Raw genomic sequence first — 21,754 nt, 5'->3', positions numbered from 1 at the left:
GCACGAGTTAGAAAGAAACTTTTTAGAGATAAAAACTCTAACGTACGAAATGAGTATGAAAGAAGTGAAGGAATTTCCTAAATGTTTCAGTCTCCTAATTATAGATGTGGCATGCTTCACACCGATAACTAGGACTCTACAGATACGACTTCATTGGCCCCCTTAGGACTCTTGAACTTTGTGCTTCTATACCAAGTTTTTTACGCTCCGAGCCTACACCCTAGGCGAGACTGGCACTCGAGAACCATTGTTGTCCCCAAGCGAACCCTTGGCCTAGATTTCTTACTTAGCGGAAGACTTTACTCAAGATAAATACTTTTAAAATAGTACACTAAAATGTTCAATAAATAACTGAGAATATAATAAATAACATTCACTGCCAAAGTGGCAACTCAAGCCTCAGCTTAACTGAAAAGAAAAAGTAAAGACTCATGAACTAACATCAACTAACTCTGTCTATGAAAACTCTAAACTCTGAAGGATATCGGGACAAGACCCCCGATCATCCTAACAACTGAAATAAGCAAGCAATAAAATAAAACATAACCAAAGGGATCCTCCGGAAAGCAATAAGGCTCACCAACTGACTCTGAGTGCTCAACAGGATCAACGATGAGCTGGATGTTGATCCTGATTACATGTGTCTGCATCATAATAAGATGCAGAACAAATGACATCAGTACATTGAATGTATGAGTATGCGAGGGAAATTCTAAAACAGAACATAAGCTTGAAATGAAGTGAAGAACTTACCTGGCTCAACTGAACTTAACTGAACTGAACTGAATTGATTTCAATACAAAGTAGTGTATATAAATGCAATATAAAGAAAAGGTTTAAAACATTGTTTTCAACTCTGTGTATTTAGAAATACAATAATAACTCTGTATGTTTGCAAAGATACAATATGAACTCTGTTTGTATATGAAAATACAAGTATTTCTGATGTATATAAAAATACAAAATACCGCTTTGGGAGTTTCTCTAACTGATGACCATCACTTAAGAGCTATCGTAATGATACATAATTTTGCCTTACGCTATCAGGGACGTCCTATACCTTGCCGGGGGTATAGAACATGAACTACTAAGTGAGTCCACTAGTCTATGCTAAAATGCACTAAAGGAATCATCTAAAAAGTATGACTTTTTTTCTACCCATGATGGCTACATGGTTTATGGCTGTCACGCCCAGGGCCTACACCTTGGACATGGCCGGCACCCGAAGACCATTATTGACCTCAAGCGAACTATTAGCTTGACTTACTGACCCAGCGGAAGACTCTAAACATGCTTACTATGATCAAAGTGAACTACTTAAATAATTTTAGTGAAATAACTCAAAATGTTTAATAGTCAACATTCAACTTGGCCAAAATGGCAACTCAAGTCTCAACATATGAAATGATAATGTAAAGACATCTGACTACTAATTGTATATGAAGCCTCTAAAACAAAGAGGGATGTCAGGACATGACCCCCGATCATCCTAACATCTGAAAGACTAAAAAGCAAATAAAGGAGTCCTCTGAAATACAAAGAGGCTCACCAACAGACTCTGAATGCTCAAGCTGGATCAACGAGGCACTGGATGTTGATCCTGATTACCTGCGTCTGCATCATAAGATGATGCAGGCCAACTGGCATCAATACATTAAATGTACGAGTATGCGAGTTGGAATGTTAAACAATTAATAGGCTTGAAAAGATTCTGAAAGAAACACTTACCTGACTCTTCTAAACTCATTAATAACTCAACTTATAATAAAGCAATAAGACACATGCAATATATGAAAAGCTTTATAAAGCAATATATGAGAAGCTTTATATAACTCAATATATGATCCTTTACTACCCATGATGGCTACATGGCTTATAGAGACTTGAGTTAATATGAATTCTCATCCCCATATCGATGCTCAATACTACTCCCAAAATATACTTAGCTCATATGATTTAAAATCAAAACTTCTTTATTTTGTTTGAGATAATTACTCAAAACTTTAGCTTAAAAGCTCTCTTGGAAATTGGTGTTTCCCTTTCTTATTCAAATGTGAAAACATTTAAAACTCTTGGGAATACTTAGTTCGGTTATAGCTTTTTGAGAAATGAACTCAACTCTTTACTCTTTGCTTAAATTGAAACTTAAGTCTTAAAACAAGGTTAAACCGTTTGTTAAAGACTTTTGAAAACTTTAAAAACTTTGCTTTGACTTGATTCTTAACTTCTATACTTGACTTTTAACTTCTCTTGACTTTGATCCTAACTTTCCTTGAATTGGATTATGGATTCAAGGTTCATGATCTCATGTTTATGGATGATTTCATGATGATTAAATGTACCTTAGAGTGTTGAAATCAACTAGAAAACATAGGTACATTGCTAAGAAACTAGTACGAAAGATTAGGGAAGAAATGGGAAAGACTGGCGACTTTGGCTCTCTGAGAGGCGCGGGGCGCCAGAGCACAAACTTCAAAATTGAAGTTGTGGCGCTCTAGCTGGTGCGTCGCCCCAAAGCCCAAACTTCAGACTCTGAAGTGGGGCGCTCTGAGAGGCGCGGCGCCCCAAGCCCTTGCCTAGAAAATTCTCAATTTTTCTTACTCGTTTTTCATCTCTAAACCCTCTAAACTTCAATGGTTCTTTCCCCCAAACACTTAGAATCATTTGTACCTTCAATATACATCAGATTCTACTTGAAAAAACACATTTAACAACATGAATCAATCTCAAGAAAACTCCAACAACATAACCCACAAAAATTCAAATGAATTTCATCAAAGAACTAAAGGATTTACTTTCAAATCTAATAATTTCGCAGAAATTGAATCATGATTGGCGCGTGGGTGAACTAACCCAATGCTATGTGATCTCACATACCTGGTAGTAATAAATCCTTGGCGAAAACCACAACTAAATGGATCGATCTTGATGAATCTGACCCTTTCTTCTTCTTTCTCCTCTTTTCTCCTTTCTCCAAGCCCTAGAGTAAATTTCCAACTTCTAAAATTGACTAAAATCTGATTTGACCCATATTAATCTCCTAAAAATGGATTAAAATAATAGGGCAAGGAAAAGACTGAAATACCCATAAAAATCCGGATTGTACATTTCCTTATTGCAACAGCCCAACTTCCAAAGGGTATAACTTACTCATACGAACTCGGAATCGCGCAAACTCGGTGGAGTTGGAAAGATCATTCCAAGATATTTCCAACCATATCATGAAGTAGACCTAAATCATTTTTAGCTAGGAGTTATGTCCATTTGAAGTTGACCAAAAACTCACTTTTCCTAACTTAAACAAATTTCCAGTTTTGTCACTATTTCCAAAAACGATTATTTCAAGTTCTTAGCTTCTTCCTAGCTATTTAAAATTGCGAGATGTTACAATATCTTCCCCTTAGGAACATTCATCCTTGAATAAGATTAATCCTACTGGGTTAAGAGTGGTAACGTCAAGTTCAAACACCCAACAAACAAATGCAAACAAACAACATACTCACTCATAATTTAGACAGTACTAATTAGAGAATTAGTACCTTGGTCTGCATTTTCTCCGGACTCAAAGATATGTGGGTATCTTTTCTTCATATCCTCTTCAGCTTCCCAAGTAGCTTCCCCAACAAATTGGTTCCTCCAAAGAACTTTGACTGATGCTACTTCCTTAGCCCTCAACTTGCGAACTTGGCGATCTAGAATCTGAACCAGAATTTCCTCATACGATAAGCTGTCCTTGATCTCAATATTTTAAGTTGGTATGATCAATGAAGGATTGGTCATGCACTTCTTCAACATGGAGATGTGAAACACCAGAGAACCATTGCTAGCTCTTGTGGTAGCTCCAACTCATAAGCTACATTGCCCAACATTTTGGATAGTCGTTAAGGCGCAATATACCGGGGACTAAGTTTCCCCTTCTTACCAAACCTCATAACACCCTTCATGGGTGAAACTTTTAAATATACCCAATCATCTACTTCAAACTGTAACGCCTTTCTCCTAACATCAGTGTAGGATTTCTGACGACTCTGTGCCGTTTTCAACCTCTCTTGAATCACTTTAACATTCTCCATAGCTTGATGAACTAAATCTAGTCATATCAACCATGTTTCACCAACTTCAAACCTTGCAATAGGAGATCTGCATTTTCTCCCATAACGAGCTTCATATGGAGCCATTTGGATACTAGAGAGGTAACTATTGTTGTAAGCGAATTCAATAAAGGGTAGGTGATCATCCCAGTTACCTTTGAAGTCAATCACACAGGTCCTCAACATATATTCTAATGTCTGAATAGTGCGCTGTGCTTGCCCATCTGTCTAAGGATGAAAGACAGTACTTAAGTTCACCTTCGAACCCAAACCTTTCTGGAAAGATTTCCAGAACTATGCAGTAAATTATGCACCTCTATTTGAAATAATGGAGACTGGGACTCCATGAAATCTTACCACCTCTTGAATATATAACTTTGCATAATCTTTTGCTGAATAGATAGTCTTTACCGACAGAAAATGGGATTATTTTGTCATTCTGTCGACAATCACCCAAATAGAATCATGTTGTCTGCGAGACCTTGGCAAGCCTGTGATGAAATCCATATTAATCATCTCCCATTTCCATTCCGAAAGTTCTATATTCTGCACCAAACCACCGGACCTTTGGTGCTCTACTTTAACTTATTGGCAATTTGGACACTTAGCAACAAATGCTCTTCTTCATACTATTCTACCAATACACTTCTTTCAAATAACGATAGATCTTTGTGGAACCCGAATGAATGGAATATCTAGAGCTATGAGCCTCCTCCATGATCCTCTCTTAGAGTCCATCCACTATTGGTACGCACGATCTACCTTGATATCTCAGTACGTCATCTCCTCCTTGTTCAAAAGCTGATACTTTTTGCTTAACAACATTTTCCTTCAACTCAACCAAAATAGGGTCTTGGTCTTGCTTGCCTTTTACTTTTGATACTAATGATGACTCGGCCCCATTCGTCACCGCTATACCTCCTTCTGTGGAATCCATTAGTCGAACTCCTAGGCGTGCAAGTCTGTGCACATCCTTTGATAACTCCCTCTTTTCTTCCTCAACTTGGGCGGTGCTACCCATAGACAACCTGCTTAACGCATCAGCAACCATATTAGCCTTACCTGGATGGTAAAGAATACTCATGTCATAATCTTTGAGTAATCTAACCACCTCCTCTGTCCGAGATTAAGCTCTTTCTAGGCGAACACATACTGAAAGCTCTTATGATTAGTAAATATATCAACATGAACACCATACAAATAATGGCTTCATATCTTCAAAGTGAATGCTACAACAACCAATTCTAAGTCATGGGTTGGGTAGTTGTTCTCATGAACCTTCAATTGTCGGGAAGCATAAGCTATAACTTTGTCATTCTGCGTTAAAACATAACCCAAGCCAACTCTAGATGCATCACAATACACCACAAAAACTTGAGTACCTTTCGGTAATGTTAAAACTGGGAAATAGTCAACCTTTTCTTCAATTTCTGAAAGCTTTTCTCACAAGCTTCAGACCATTGAAACTTCACTGTTTTTCGAGTCAACTTCATCAAAGGGACGAAATGGATGAAAAACCCTTTACAAACTTTCTATAATAGCCAGTTAAACCCAAGAGACTCCTAATATCCGTTGGAGATGTGGGTCTAGGCCAATTCTGCACTGCCTCAATTTTCTGAGTATCAACTTTAATTCCTTCTCCATACACAATATGGCCTAAGAATGCCATAAACTCAATCCAAAACTCACACTTAGAGAACTTGGCATACAACTCCTTATCTTTCGAAGTCTAAAGAACTATTCTAAGATGGCTAGCATGATCCTCTTCATTCCTTGAATAGATTAGTATGTCATCAATGAAGATGATAACAAACATATCTAAATAAGGTTTAAAGACTCTATTCATAAAGTCCATGAACACTGCTAGTGCATTAGTTAAACCGAACGAAATGACCAAAAACTCATAATGACCATAACGGGTCCTGAATGCTGTCTTTGGAATGCCACATTCCCTTACTTTCAACTGATAGTAACCTGATCTGAGGTCAATTTTTTAGAAACAGGAAGCACCCTGAAGCTGATCGAAAAGATCATCAATCCTCAGTAGAGGATCCTTGTTATTGATGGTAACCTTGTTCAACTGACGGTAATCTATACACATCCTAAGGGGACCATCTTTCTTTCTCACAAACAATATCGGAGCGTCCCAAGGTGAGACACTTGGTCGAATAAAGCCCTTATCTAGGAGATATTTCAACTGTTTTTTCAACTCTTTCAACTTTGCTGGTGTCATCCTATATGGCGGAATAGAGATAGGACGGGTAGCTGGAAGAATATCTATATCGAAGTCTATCTCTCTTTCAGGAGGGACTCCAGGTAGATCATCTGGAAAGACTTCTGGAAACTTTTCTACTATAGGAACTGACTGGATATGAGGTATCTCAACATTAGAGTCATTAAATCGGATTAAGTGATAGACACATCTCTTAGAAAATAACTTTCTTGCCTTAAGGTACGAAATGAAACGACCCTTAGGCACTGTTGAACTACTTTTCCACTCTAAGACTGAATCACTTGGAAACTGGAACTTGGCAACTCGAGTTCTACAATCAACTGAGACATAATTGGCATGAATTCGGTCCATACCAAGAATGACATCAAAATCTAATATGTCTAACTCAATTAAACCATCCATAGTACTCTTGTGATTCACGGAAATGAGACAATCACGATAGACTCTATCTCCTAGAATAGACTCACCAACAGGTGTAGTAACACTAAATGGTTCACTAAGTTGCTCAGGATTAACATCAAAATTCATAGCAACATAAGGAGTTACAAACGACAAACTCGCTCTTGGATCTAGAAAAGCATAAATTGTAAAGTCAAAGACTTGAATCATACCAGTGACAACATCTGGAGAGTTATCTTGCTCTTGGCGACTAGGGATTGCATAAATGCGGTTTGCTTCTCCGCCGACATCGAAATTAGCTCCTCTAGGTCCAGCCCTGTCTGGTGGAGCAACTGATGAAACTTGGGCCCTATTGCCCTGGTTTCCACTATCTTGCCTGTTCTTAGGGCACTCTTTCATTAAGTGACCCTCTTGCCCACACTTAAAGCAACCTGTTTATCCAGTACGACGCTTACATTGGAGGGTTCTACCACACCTAGCACATGCAGGAGCCCAGTTACCTTCTTGTGCTATACTACCCTGAGACTGTGCAAGTCTAGCTTTGAAGTTCTGCGAATTCTGGCCATTATACTCAACTTTGTTTCTGGGTACAAGTGCACGAGCAGATGATGGATCAGGTCCCTTTTGCTTTTGTTAAAAGGACGAACAATTCACGTTACCCTTTTGTTGCCCGGACTCATTCCCGATCTTAGCTTTCTTATTTTTGAATTCATCTCTATCCCTCAGCTTCTCTTCATCAACCTGCTTCACATAAACCATCAACCACGAAATATTCATACCACATATAAGCACTGCAACCCTACCTTTCTTACTCGCAGACGAGACAACCCAGCCACGAACAAGCTCATCCTACTCCTCATATTCGCAACCATCTACGGAGCATAGCGGGACAGTTGGGTGAACTTCAACCTATACTCATGAACACTCAAAGAATCCTGCTTCAGTGTTAGGAATTCTTGTACCTTAGCCTCTTTCAGTTCTCAGGGAAAGAAATGCGCCAAGAAAGCCTCCTCAAAACAGACCCAACTCACAGGTGGTGAATCCTCAGCTCTATCCCCTTTCCACTGGTCGAACCAAGTCATAGCGACATTCTTCATTTAATATGCAGCTAGCTCAACTCTCTCAGTATCAGCAACATGCATCACATCTCCTCAGAAGTGCTTGAACCAGTGAAACTTGGAGGATTCATCCTCAAGAACTCATGAATCCTTGAAGTGTCAGCCCTTTCTTGTCGAGCTCCTCTTTGCTGCCCAACCTAGTTAGTCACAACTTAACTCAGCATCCTAATTGCTTCTCTAAATTCAGCATTAGTGACTTCCCATTGAGGTTGCACTTCAGATGTGTTAGAATAGAAATAGGAATAGGAATAAGAATAGGAATCCTAGTTGGAAAAGGATTCCAATGTAGTGTCTATAAATAGGGTCTCAATATAATTATTTAGATACACAATTCAATAACATCTTTCATATATATTTCTCACATGGTATCAGAGCAGGACCCGTCTCACCCGATGTTGGGGCCCCCAAAATCAAAATTGCCCATGCACCTGATGCTAAGCACTAGGCGTGAGGTGGGGTGTTAAAGAATAACAAAAGTCCCGCATCGATGGTTAATGAGATGGGTGGACTCCTTATAAGACTTGGGCAATCCTCCTCCCTTTGAGCTAGTTTTTGGAGTGTGAGTTAGGCCTAAGACCTAATTTAACAATCAAGTCACCGTATGTCTATGTCAATTTCCGGTGACTGTTGGGTCTGATTTTGTTATTCTTTTTTCTTTTGTGGGTGTTGTGCGAAAACCAACACCACCACGAGGCTCGAAAAGCCCCCGCGACCAAACCCCAGCCAAAACCACCGAAAAATATCACCCCACGCGCTCTCACGCGCCGATCGAAGGTGGTAGTTTCCGGTGAGATCTGGCTTACGCGCCGGCGCGTGAGGGCTTTTCTGATCATAGTTTTTGAAAATTTTTTTGACAGTTGGGGTCGTCCAGCCATTCCGACTTGGCCCATACTATTTTTGACCAGATCCGATCACCGAAATTAGGGTTTCGGCTATTTCCAGGCAGTTTCCGACGACTTTTCTTCGAGATTTGAATTTTTCGACAATCAGATCTCAATAATCAAGTTTGTTTTCATTGTTTCCAAGATAAATTTAGCATAATGTCTTTTGGGTGTGATGTTTTTGGTTCTAAAAATAGGGGGATTGGAAGTTCTAGCCCTATAATCACTTCAGAACTTTTATTGGGAAGTTCAAACTATTTATCTTGGGCTTCCTCGATTGAGTTGTGGTGCAAGGGCCAAGGTGTCCAAGATCACTTAACGAACAAGGCTTATGTGGTAGATGTAAAGGCAAAGACTAGTGAGGAAGATGCAAAAACCAAAGCACAATGGGAGAAAGTAGATGCTCAATTCTGTAGTCTCCTATGGCGTTCTATTGATTCCAAGTTGATGCCCTTGTTTCGCCCACTCTAGACGTGTTATACAGTTTGGGAAAAGGCTCATGCCTTATACACTAATGACATATCTCGATTGAGCAACTTAAAAAAACAACAATCCGATATGTCTACTTACTTGGGACAGGTACAGACAGTCATGGAGGAATTTGACACATTGATGCCAGTTACTACGAATGTGGAAAAACAACAAGAACACAGATAAACATTGTTTCTAGTTCTTACTCTTGCTGGACTTCCTCCTGATCATGATTCTGTACGTGATCAGATTTTAGCTAGCCCTACAGTTCCTACAATCGATGAATTATTCTCTCATCTCCTTCGTCTTGCGGCACCTCCCAGTCACAAGGTAGTTTCATCACCCACTGTTGACTCATCTATTCTCGCATCTCAAACCTTTGAAAAGCGTACATATCAATCTATAGAGAATCGGCAAGGGGGAGGGTGTTTTGGGAAACCTCGATCCAAGTGTAGTCATTACCATAAGCCTGGACACACTCGTGATATATGTTATATTTTGCATGGTCCACCACCCAGTTATGATCCTATTGTTCTAAAGGAATATAATGAGTTCCTTCGAAATCGCGCAAGTAAACAGACATCTCCACCAGTAGCATATGGTGCTCAACCTAATCAACCATCCAATAATGCTCATATTACTCAGACAGAATATGATAAGTTCCTTCAGTATCGTGCAAATAAGCAAACATCTCCACAAGTAGTTTCGGTTGCACAACTAGATGTCTCTGTTGCGGGTAATTCCTTTGCTTGTGTGTCGCAATATAGTACTCTTAGAACATGGGTCATGGACTTTGGGGTTTCTGATCATATCTCTGGTAATAAATCACTTTTATCCGATATTGCTTATTCACAATCTTTTCTAGCTATTACTTTAGCCAATGGGATCCAAACAAAACCAAAAGGGCTTGGAAAAGCCAAACCCCTATCTTCTGTCACCCTAGATTCTATTCTTTATGTCCCTGGTTCTCCTTTTAATCTAGCATCTGTTAGTCGTTTGACAAAAGCCCTACATTATAGCATAACTTTTTTCGATGATTTGTTTCTCATGCAGGACCGCAGTACGGGACAGATGATTGGAACAAGACATGAATCATAAGGCATTTACTATCTTACCTCTTTAAATTCCTTAGCAGCATGCTCCGTTACAGATTCCCAGATCTAATTCACAAACGTTTGGGACATCCGAGTCTATCCAAACTGCAAAAGATGGTGCCTAGTTTGTCTAGTTTATCCACATTAGATTGTGAGTCGTGTCAACTTGAGAAACACACTCGTGCTACGTTTTCTCGTAGTACTGAGGGCCGTTCAGAGTATATTTTTTCATTAGTTCATTCTGATATTTGGGGTCCTAGTAGAGTCAGTTCCACCTTAGGATTTCGTTATTTTGTTAGTTTCATTAATGATTATTCAAAATGTACTTGGGTTTTCTTAATGAAAGATTGTTCTGAGTTATTTTCTATTTTTCAAAAGTTTATTTGCTGAAATACAAAATCAGTTTGGTGTTTCTATTCGTACTTTTCGTAGTGATAATGCCTTAGAATACTTATCCTCCCAATTTCAGGAGTTTATGACTCACCAAGGCATTATTCACCAAACTACTTGTCCATACACCCCTTAACAAAATGGTGTAGCTGAAAGAAAAAATCGGTATCTTATTGAGACTGCTCGTACTCTTCTCCTTGAATCCAATGCTCCACTGCATTTTTGGGGAGATGCAGTTCTTACATCTTGTTATTTGATAAATAGAATGCCCTCTTCTTCTATTTAGAATCAGGTTCCACATTTCATACTATTTCCTCAGTCACATCTCTATCCTATCCCTCCTCGTGTCTTTGGGAGCACATGCTTTGTTCATAACTTAGCCCCAGGAAAAGATAAATTAGCTCCTCGTGCCCTCAAATGTGTCTTTCTTGGTTACTCTCGAGTCCAAAAAGGGTATCGTTGTTATTTACATGATCTTCATCGATACCTTATGTCCGCTGATGTTACATTTTTTGAGTCTCAGCCTTACTATACATCTTCTGATCATCCTGATGTATCTATGGTCTTACCCATACCTCAGGTTTTACCTGTGCCAACCTTTTAGGAATCTACGGTTACTTCTACATCTCCAGTTGTAGTGCCACCACTACTAACTTATCATAGCCGTCCACGTCCAACCCTAGTCCCAGATGATTCGTGTCATGCGCCAGACCCTGCTCCTACTGCGGACTTGCCTCCTTCTAGCCAACCGCTTGCACTTCAAAAAGGTATACGATCCACTCGAAATACTAACCCACATTATACCTTCTTAAGTTATCATCGTCTATCATCACCCCATTATGCATTTGTGTCGTCTTTTTCCTCTATTTCCATTCTTAAGACTACAGGTAAAACACTTTCTCATTCTGGATGGAGACAGGCTATGGTTGATGAGATGTCTACTTTACATAAGAGTGGTACTTGGGAGCTTGTCTCCCTTTCTGCAGGTAAATCTACTGTTGGTTGTCGTTGGGTTTATGCAGTCAAAATTGGTCCAGATGGTCAGGTTGATCGACTTAAGGCTCGCCTTTTTGCCAAAGGGTATACTCAGATATTTGGGCTAGATTATAGTGACTCTTTCGCTCCTGTGGCTAAAATTGCATCTGTTCGTCTTTTTCTATCTATGGGTGTCGTTCGTCATTGACTTCTTCATCAGTTGGACATTAAGAATGATTTTCTGCATGGTGATCTTGAGGAAGAAGTCTATATGGAGCAACCACCTGGTTTTGTTGCTCAGGGGGAGTCTAGTAGCCTTGTATGTCGATTGCGCAGGTCACTCTATGGTCTAAAACTGTCTCCTCGAGCTTGGTTTGGGAAGTTCAGTACAGTAATTCAGGAGTTTGGCATGACTCGTAGTGGAGCTGATCACTCTGTGTTTTATCGGTTTTCTGCACCAAGTCGATGTATCTATTTGGTTGTTTACGTTGATAATATTGTTATCACCGGTAATGATCAAGATGGTATCACCGATTTGAAGCAACATCTCTTTAAGCACTTCCAAACTAAAGACCTTGGCAGATTGAAGTATTTTCTAGGTATTGAGGTTACTCAGTCTAGATCAGGTATTGTTATTTCTCAATGCAAGTATGCCTTAGACATTCTTGAGGAGACAGGAATGATGGGATATAGACCTATTGACACTCCTATGGATCCGAATGTTAAACTCCTTCCAGGACAGTGGGAGCCACTTGGTAATCCTTAAAGGTATAGACGGCTTGTTGGAAAGTTGAATTATCTCGTAGTGACTAGACCTGACATTTCTTTTTCTATGAGTGTTGTAAGTCAGTTTATGACTTCTCCTTGTGATAGTCATTGGGAAGCAATTGTTAGTACTCTGTGATATATAAAGTCAGCTACCGGTAAAGGACTACTCTTTGAGGATCAACGCCATGAGCATATCATTGGATATACAGACGCTCATTTGGTGTCGTGAAAGAGTAAGAAATAGAATGTGGTTGCTCGATCTAGTACAGAATCAGAATATCGAGCAATGGCGACAGCAACTTGTGAGCTAGTTTGGATCAAACAGTTGCTGGGAGAACTAAAATTTGGCAAAGTTGATCAGATGGAACTTGTGTGTGATAATCAAGCGGCTCTTCATATCGCATCAAATCCAGTGTTTCATGAAAGGACTAAGCACATTGAGATTGACTGTCACTTTGTCAGAGAAAAGATACTCTCGGGAGATATTGTTACGAAATTTGTGAAGTCAAATGATCAGCTTGCAGATATCTTCACCAAGTCCTGCACATGTCCTCATATTAATTACATCTGTAACAAGCTAGGTACATATGATTTGTATGCACCAGCTTGAGGGGGAGTGTTAGAATAGAAATAAGTATTCCTACTTAGAATAGAAATAGGAATAGGAATAGGAATAGGAATAAGAATATGAATCCTAGTTGGAAAAGGATTCCAATGTAGTGTCTATAAATAGGGTCTCAATGTAACTATTTAGATACACAATTCAATAATATTTTTCATATATATTTCTCACAAGATGCATTTGGTAACTCTTGCTCCTCAACATTACACCTAGCAGGACGACCTCTAACAAATCTTTGTGGAGGCATGATTATTTGAAAACACGCGCAAGCACGAATTAAAAGGAAAATTTTTAGAGATCAAACTCTAACGCACGAAATGAGAGTGAAAGAAGTGAGAAATTTTCATAAGTGTCGTAGCCTCCTAGTCATAGATGTGGTACGCTTCACACCGATAAATAAGACTCTACAGACACGGCTTCATAGATTCCCTAGGACTCTTGAACTCTGTGCTCTGATACCAAGTTTGTCACTCCCCGAGCCTACACCCTGGACGTGGCCGCCACCCGAAGACTATTGCTGGCCTCAAGCGAACCCTTGGTCTGGCTTACTACCTCAGCGAAAGACTCTAAACATGCTTACTATGATCAAAATGAACTACTCAAATAATTTTAGTGAAGAATGTTTAATAGTCAATATACAACTTGGCCAAAATGGCAACTCAAGTCTCAACATATGAAATGATAATGCAAAGACTTCTAACTACTAACTATTTATGAGGCCTCTAAAACAAAGAGGGATGTCGAGACAGGACCCCCGATCATCTTAGCATCTGAAAGACTAAAAAGCAAATAAATGAGTCCTCCGGAATGCAAGGAGGCTCACCAACAGACTCTGAATGCTCAAGTTGGATCAACGAGGCGCTGGATACTGATCGTAGTTACCTGCGTCTGCATCATAAGATGATGCAGGCCAACTGGTATCAGTACATTAAATGTACGAGTATGCGAGTTGGAATGCTAAACAATTCATAGGCTTGAAAAGATTCTGAAAGAAACACTTACCTGGCTCTTCTCAACTCATGAATAACTCAACTCATAATAAAGCAATAAGGCACATGCAATATATGAAAAGCTTTATAAAACAATAAAAACAACTTAGTTCGTTAAAGAAAAATGCAATAACAAACTCAACTTTACTCATATAACAAAGTAATATAATTTCTGTGGGAGATTCTCTAATCGACAACCACCACTATGAGCCTAAGTGATGGTACAACATTTTACCTCACGCTACCAAGGACAGTCATATACCTTGCCGGGGGTATAGAACCTAACTCACTAAGTGGATCCACTAGTCTTGCTAAAATCATCATAAGGAATCATCTAAAAAGTATGATCCTTTACTACCCATGATGGCTACATGGTTTATGGAGACTTGAGTTAATATGAACTCTCATTCCCATATCGGTGCTCAATACTACTCCCAAAATGTACTTAGCTCATATGATTTAAAATTAAAACGTCTTTCTTTTGTTTGAGATAATTACTCAAAACTTTAGCTTATAAGCTCTCTTGGAAATCGATGTTTCCCTTTCTTATTCAAATGTGAAAACATTTAAAACTCTTGGGAATACTTGGTTCGGTTATAGCTTTTTGAGAAATGAACTCAACTCTTTACTATTTTCTTAACTTGAAACTTAAGTCTTAAAACAAGGTTAAACCGTTTGTTAAAGACTTTTGAAAATTTTAAAAACTTTTCTTTGACTTGATTCTTAACTTCTATACTTGACTCTTAACTTCTCTTGACTTTGATCCTAACTTTCCTTGAATTGGATTATGGATTCAAGGTTCATGATCTCATGTTTATGGATGATTTCATGATGATTAAATGTACCTTAGAGTGTTGAAATCAACTAGAAAACATAGGTACATTGCTAAGAAACTAGTACGAAAGATTGGGGAAGAAATGGGAAAGACTGGCGACTTTGGCTCTCTGAGAGGCGCAGGGCGCCAGAGCATAAACTTCAGAACTGAAGTTGTGGCGCTCTGGCTGGCGCGTCGCCCCAAAGCCCAAACTTCAGACTCTGAAGTGGGGCGCTCTGAGAGGCGCGGCGCCCCAAGCCCTTGCCCAGAAAATTCTCAATTTTTCTTGCTCGTTTTCATCTCTAAACCCTCTAAACTTCAATGGTTCTTTCCCCCAAACACTTAAAATCATTTGTACCCTCAATATACATCAAATTCTACTCGAAAAAACACAACTAACAACATGAATCAATCTCAAGAAAACTCCAACAACACAACCCACAAGAATTCAAACGAACTTTATTAAGAACTAAAAGATTTACTTTCAAATCTAATAATTTTGCTGAAATTGAATCATGATTGGTGCGTGGGTGAACTAACCCAACACTATGTGATCTCACATACCTGGTAGGAATAAATCCTTGCGAAAACCACAACTAAATGGATCGATCTTGATGAATCTTGCTCTTTCTTCTTCTTTCTCCTCTTTTCTCCTTTCTCCAAGCCCTAGCGTAAATTTTCAACTTTTAAAATTGACTAAAATATGATTTGACCCATATTAAACTCCTAAAAACGGATTAAAATAATAGGGCAAAGAAAAGACTAAAATACCTCTTAAAAATCCGGATTAGACATTTTCTTATTCCAACAACCCAACTTCCAAAGATCATAACTTACCCATACAAACTCAGAATCGCACAAACTTGGCAGCGTTGGAAAGATCATTCTAAGAGCTTTCCGACCATATCTGGAAGTAGACCTAAATCATTATGAGCTAGGAGTTATGGCCATTTAAAGTTTACCAAAAACTCACTTTTCCTAGCTTAAACAAATTTCCAGGTTGTTACTATTTCCAAAAACGATTATTTCAGGTTCTTAGCTTCTTCCTAGCTATTTCAAATTGTGAGATGTTACAATGGTGGCTCGGAGTTTTCTAAACTCTCTCCCATATCGGTGCTTAATACTACTCCCAAAATATACTAGTTCTTTATGTTTAAAAACATAACTTATTTTTGTGGTTTGATATAATTGCTCAAAACTTAGCTCAAATGCTATCTTGGAAATATCAGTTTCCTCTCTTGCTTAATAGTGAAAGCATTTAATCTTTACTGAAAACTAGCTCAAAGGCTCTTTGGAAATCAAAGTTTCCTTTCTTGTTTAATTATGAAAACATTTACTCTTTGAGGATACATAGTCCCGATATACTCTTTTAAAAAAATGAACTTCAAACTTTACTCTTTACTCAACTCAAAACTCAAGTCTTAAAACAAAGTTAAAATGTTTGTAAAAGACTTTTGGAAAACTCTAAGAACTTCTCTTGACTTGACTCTTAACTTTTCTTGACTTGGATCTTAACTTCTCTTGACTTGACTCTTAACTTTTTCTTGAATTGACTTATGGATTCAAAGATTGTGATTTGTGATAGGGAAGATCTCATGACGTATATGAGTGATTTTAGATAGCTAAACATGAGAAATGGCCAAGAAATCCTACTTGGAAACTAGTCCACGACGCGGGGGTGTATTTAAATTTTTGGTTGCAAAAATAATTTTTGAGGCAGAACAGTCAGTGACAGCTCCGTGACGTGAGGAAAAATTGTCAATTCTGAGGAATAGGTCCGCGACGCGGACCTAGTACCCAGATTCTGCCGACTTGTTCCTTCTTCGTTTTCTAACCCCAAATTACCTAGATTCAATTCTTTTTCTCCATATCTCTTTAGATCCAGGTACCCACAAAATATACACAAGAATCTAACTCAAATCAACTCTAATAATCGATCTTAAACTCTTAAGAACTCCTCAATCTCATCCCAAATTCAAGAACGAAAGCAATTCAAGAATACAACTCAAGAACATCAAATTCTCAATCTTTTTAGGATGAAATTACACCGAATAAAACATGTTTAGCGCGTGGGTGAAGGAACCCAACAATGTGTGAACTCACATACCTCGTAGGGATCACCCTTTGACGAAATCCACAAGTGATTCTTGAAGATCTTGACGATTCTTTCTCCTTCTCCTCTTTTCTCTTCTTTTTTTCTCTTCTCTCAAAACCCTAACACAAATTCCAAAGCGTAAACTGAATTCAATCATTTTAGACCTTAAAATAATTACCAAGAACGCAATTAACTAATTGGGTATGGAAAAGACCAAAATACCCTTCAAAAATCTGGATTGGACTTTCCTTATCCAAATAGCCCAACTTCCAAAGGACATATCTCACTCATACGAACTCAGAATTGCATAAACTCAGCGGCGTTGGAAAGATAATTCAATGATATTCCCTACGGTATCTGGAAGCACACCTAACTCATCCTGATCTAGGAGTTATGGTCATTTGAAGTTGAACAAAAGCCCAAACTTAACCATTTTTTCAGATTTTTATTATTTCAAAAAATCACTCTCTCTAATTCTAGTTCTTTCAATTTGCAAGATGTTACATTGCATCTAACAATTTACATGCATTTTAAAAAGGAAGGAAATGATATAAGACCACTTACAAAATGAATATAAGAAAATAATGTTTTCAGATTTAGATTTTATTGTACTATAAAAATGACATAAAACTAAAATAAAGCAACCAAATGAAATCTCCCTATATTTAATGAGAAGATTCAATTAAATTGCACAAAACATAAATTATACTAAAATAAAATATATATTAAAAGAAAGCAAGGCAGAATATATAGCTTCTAGCACGATTTCCCACTTAAAAGCAAAAGAGAGTATTGAATATATTACTATATATAATAAGTGGGAATGTCTACTACTTAGCACATGGCAAGTGTTGGATGATATGTGCTTGATAGTGTTGTGCATTCTTCTTTTATGGTTGTACCTTTAAAATTTATATTATTGGACACTTTAACATCATTAATTACCTACTACTTTATTAGCCAAAAAGTTTGACCTCATTTGGGTCCATTTATTATTTATATGTTTTCAATTTTCAATATATGTTGTTTATCTAATTCTTTTTTTCAACCTTTTATTTTAAACTTCTTGAAATTTAATTACCTATTTATTACTCTCTCTATGCACTTTTAACTGTTATGATTTCCTTTTTAGAGTCAAACTATAAGAATTTTAACTAATATTTTACAATGTGTTTTTTCATCATATTCATAGGCAAAAAATTACAATTTATAGTACTTTTTGTATAGATTTTGCATATTTAATTTTTTTTTAAATATCAAATTAATACAATCTGATTTAACTTTGAAAATTAGTCAAATGGACTTTCAAAAAGCGCGACATGACAAATACAAGCGGAGAGAGTATATTTTAGCTACAAAATATATTAGAGGTACAACTTTTTAAAAAATTTAAATTCTTATTGCGTTGACTCTTGAAATCTTATCATTGTCATATGAATTTGAACAAATTATATATTATTAAAAGTTACATAAAAGATGCTATAAATCACAATAGTTAGCAATTAAAAATATTTTTAAATCATATAAGAAATTTGGTTGACTAATTGGAATAGAATAAGTAACATGTACTATTTGAAAATAACGTCAAAACTTCTAGAATTCACAATAAATTAACAACTGAAAATATTTATGAATATTCATGTGAATTGAAATATGAGTAACCTATATTATTCAAAACTAACGCAAAAATACTATAAATCACAACAATTTAATAACTTCAAATATATTTTTAAGAAAACATATAAAAATCGATTGATCTTCAAATTCCATTTATATCACATAAATTAAAAAATATATATATTTATTGGGCCCGTGCTGGCACGGGCACCAAATATCTATATATATGTGTCACAAATGGAAAAGTCTCAATCAAGGAAGCAATATTTATCATTTACAAATGACTTAAAAAGCATTAAAATTACAATAATTATCAATTTAAAATATTTAAAAGCTATATAATACAATACGTTGACTCTCAGAATTCTATCAGGCTCACATATATTGGGACAGAAAAAATAACACATATCATCTTAAAATTACCAAAAAAGTATTATAAATAATAATAATTAACAACTTAAAATATCTGAAAGACATTTTAAAAGGGTTAATTTTTTAATTTTATCCATATCACATAAATTAGGACAAAGTGACCAGTAATGTACGTTATTTGAAAGTTACATAAAAATATTATAAATCACAATAATTAATAACTTAAAACATTTTTAAAAAAAATATGAAAATTTGGATGACTCTCCAAATTTCATTTGTGTCACATAAATTGAGACAACAAAAATAACATATATTGGGTCCATTTTAATTTATTTGTCTTATTTTTTATTTTTCTTTATATTTAAAAATTGCGTAAAAATACTATAAATCATGATAATTGACAATATAAAATATGTTTTGAAAAAAATACAAAAAATTCCACTAATTCTTGAAGTGAATCTATTGTAAAAATACTATAAATCATGATAATTGGCAACATAAAATATTTCAAAAGTGTTGTATGTGGGTAGTCTTATTATGCCTTACATAGCGTCAAAGAAAGTACATGTTTGTGATAAAAAAATTTATTCTTTTATCCACGCAAACAATCGCTTCAAAAACTCGATTATTATAGCACGGGCCACGTTATCTAGTATATATATATATATATCAAATAATAACTTACAACTTATTTAATTTGTCTTAATTAACAATACAATAACATATGCTCCAATGGTTATTTAATATACCGTCAAACATATACATTTGAATTAAACAATTAATTTAATGATATTCTTTTCTTCTTCTTTTTTTGCTCATTTAACGATAATAATTTAAAAAATAATTTGAGTAAATGAATCTTATTTACTCATTGATCTCAGTTTAGTGGTGTTCTACTTTTTCTCAACAACATTAAACACTTTTCACATTTAGAGTACTATAAATATGAAAAAGAAAATTAAATTACTTATTTTTTAAGATAATAAATATTATTTTTAATAAATATGAAAATAAATGTACATAAAGTAATAGATAATTTTTTTATTCACTTTATTTGAAAATCAGCGTCGTCTGATTATGAAAATTACAATATAACTTGAAGTTGTATTTGAAATTTGAAAAACATTCAAAACCTTGCTAATACTTTAATTATATTATTATTTTTCAAATTTTATCCTAAATTATTTAATCTTATAAAAATGACACATCTAAATTTCTTTTATTTTTTTTTTGAAAAGAAAACACATTCAAATAATCAAATATTATTTGCAAAATTAATAACTTAACACAAATTCAAATTCAAAATTTTTAAATAAAGTAATTCTTTTGGTAATAGTATGTTGTAGTTATTACATGAGATCTAATCTATGACATTATACGACTATCTATTTTGAGATATTATTGTTTTAGTGCAATTTGGTTGTATATCTCAGGTAAATTAGTCAAGTAATTTTTAGAAAATGATGAATATAAACCATATTTAGAAAGACATAATATATAAATATGTCTTTTAACTTGATCTCGTCTGACACCCTTGACATTCAACTCAGGGTGTGCACAAGTAAACACTCAAACATATATAAAGTTGAACAAGTAGACACATACGTCATACGAAGCATAATGCACATAGGACCCACATAGAATGTCGCATAGGAAGTGAATTATATTGTCACGTAGGATGTCAAGTAGAACACATATGTAAATTAGAGGATATAGATGTCAAATAAAACCAAATTAAATGACATATTCATGTATTATGCCATTAGAAAAATTATATTTAATATCTAAATTTTTTCATAAAACTTGATCAAATGCGACTTCACTTTTAAATTTTTTAAATAAAATAAAAAGTACTTTTTTCATGACCAAACCACACTAAAAAAGGAAATGATTAAAAGCCCTCAAATTTGCAAATTTGAATTTTCCATATGAAAAAAATCTCATTAAAAGCTCTACATTCAAAAATAAATCTCGCAATGGACTAATTCATATCAATCAAAGTCTAAAATGTATTCCCTTCGTTCATTTTTGCTTGTCATAATTTGACTTGGTACACCCATTAAGAAAATAATTATTGATATAGGTATTTTATCCAACTAATGTCTTGAAAAATGATTTAAAAAATAAGTATTTAATGTCGATGATAAAAAAGGAAAAAAAATAATATTTTTTCTTAATATGTCAAAAAGTGACATATAAAAATAAAATCTATTTTAAAAATAAGTGACAAATAAAAGTAAAGTGAGGAATATATACAAACCAAATAGGAAATTAAAAAGGATTTTTATAAAAATGCATGGTTTTGAATGAATAGGCTTTTTGAAGTACATTAATAAATGGGGTCATGTTTTAACTTTGCAATGATTTCTTTTACTCCTCCCCAATGTGTTGTTACACGTGTGACTATTAGAATCCACAACTTAATGGTAGATATATTTGAATTACATATATTTTTGCTGGTTTTTTTTGGAAAGTTCAATACTTTTAGGGGTCGTTTGGTGTGAGAGATAAAAATAAATAGGGATGGATAAAATTTGTGTATCTTGTTTGGTTGTCATGTTTGGGATCCCATAACTTATCCCACTATTTATATCATAGTGATGGGATAAGTTAACCATATACATGATGGGATAAGTTATCCCAGGATAATTAACCCCAGGATAACTAATCCTGGGATAACTTGTTCCCAACTAAATGACCACTTAATGCACAATGTACACTTAAACTAAGCTTGGAAATTTCTAAGTTGACAAAACTACCCTTGGTCGTCCAGTGCTTCACATTTCTATGTAATAGAAATATATATATAGGTCTTTTCGCTTACA

This window comes from Solanum stenotomum, chromosome 9, assembly GCF_019186545.1.
Source record: "Solanum stenotomum isolate F172 chromosome 9, ASM1918654v1, whole genome shotgun sequence".
Lineage (NCBI taxonomy): Eukaryota > Viridiplantae > Streptophyta > Magnoliopsida > Solanales > Solanaceae > Solanum > Solanum stenotomum.
This window is presented reverse-complemented; position numbering follows the sequence as displayed.